Genomic DNA, 1,868 nt, shown 5'->3' with positions numbered 1-1,868 from the left:
AGACCTGGAGCGAGATTTCTATCCAGTGGAACGACTCATGGAAGACCTTGGCACTGCATGAGCGGAGGTAAGGGAATACCAGGAGAGACACGCCGCTCTGGAGGAACGGGTGGGAAACACCGAACGCAGATTAGCCGAGATTTCGGGCTCGTCTACCTCGTCATCAGCACCATCAGACCCTACTCGTCGCGGCTAGTACCCAGTTACTCGCCACCATATCAATTTTCCCTTGATGCACTGCTCTATGTACTACCGATTGCATGATTAAGTGATTACACTACTCATGGAGTTGTTACTCCATTAGATTTTATTGCCCGCCATGTATTTGTATGCGTTATGAAGGCAAATTTTCATGTACTTAAGAAATTAACATCAATGAAAAACGGATATGTATATATATATATATATATATATATATTTTCTTATGATGTGTTCTCTGTGATGTGCTATATTACTATTACTACATGTTAATTTTATGTCCACACTTGCTTGTATGCAACCAAATCACCGATACTATTCTGTAACTAAGAAATCGTGAAACAAAATATACTGGATACTCATTGTCCTTCTGATCCATTACAAAAAGATGCCGAGGAGACCGATCCGAAAGAACAACAACACAGCACCACCACCACCGCCCCCGCCGGAAATGAACTCTGCGGCCTTCCAAGCGGCAATTTCAGCCGCAGTGACAACGACTCTAGCCCACATCCAAACTGGAAATAATGGTGGTGGACAAGGCCAAGGGACAGGAAGCTCCCACCACGAGATGAATCAAGGGCCCGTAAAGGCATGTACCTACAAGGACTTTTCCAATTCAAGACCCCGCACTTTCAACGGGACTGGAAGAGTCATAGCTTTGAAACGATGGATCGAGAAGGAAGAGTCGGTGTTCGAGATATGCGAATGTCTGGAAGGGAGTAAAGTCAAATTTGCGGCCTGCACATTTATTGACCAGGCATTGTCATGGTGGAACGGTCACATTGAGGTCATGACACTTCCCGTTGAAAACGCCATGTCCTGGGAAGAACTTAAGGAAATGTTAATCGCCGAGTACTGTCCCTGAGGGGAGGTACAAAAACTCGAACAAGAACTATGGAACCTTACGATGCAGAACTCGGACATTGACGCGTACATCTCGAGGTTTAATGAACTCGCGCTTTTGTGTCCTGGTATGATTACGTCCAAGGGAAAGAAAGTCGAACGATTCATTTGGGGATTGACATCTCCCATTCAAGGTAACGTGATTGCCTTAAAACCAGAGACCTATGACAGTGCCAAGCGCCTAGCCAAGAAGCTTTATGATCATAGTGACAAGAAAAGTACCAAAGCAACCGAGGAAGAAAGCAAACAAGAAGGAGGGAACAAGAAGAACTAGGAGAACAAGCATAAAGGATGACAGAATTCAGGGCCATCCAAGAAACCACAGACAGTAGCAGTCCATTCTGCTACCGCTCCAGCCACACCAGCCCCAACCACCCCAGCCTCAACCACAACCGCGCCAACAAAGCCATACGCAGGATCCAATCCCAAGTGTGACCAGTGTAACTATCACCACTATGGGGCATGCAAGGATTTCCAATGTACCAACTGCAATCGAAAAGGACACTTCCCGGTATTGCAAGATGCCCCCACAACAAAACAAGTAGCCCAATGACAACAATGCCGGAGCCAGCCGTGCATATTACGGATGCGGGGAAGCCGGCCATTTTAAATGAAACTGCCCCAAGAACAACAATCAGAACGCAGGAAGGGTCAAGGATAGGCGGTGCAAGATCCAACAGTGGTGACTGGTACGTTTCCTCTCAACAACTCTTATGCGTGCATTTTATTTGATAGTGGTGCTGAGCGAAGCTTCGTAAGTCATA

This window comes from Lactuca virosa, chromosome 7 (assembly GCF_052849685.1).
Source record: "Lactuca virosa cultivar CGN04683 chromosome 7, Lactuca_virosa_CGN04683_v6, whole genome shotgun sequence".
Classification (NCBI taxonomy): Eukaryota; Viridiplantae; Streptophyta; class Magnoliopsida; order Asterales; family Asteraceae; genus Lactuca; species Lactuca virosa.
Note: the sequence above shows the minus strand (reverse complement) of the source record.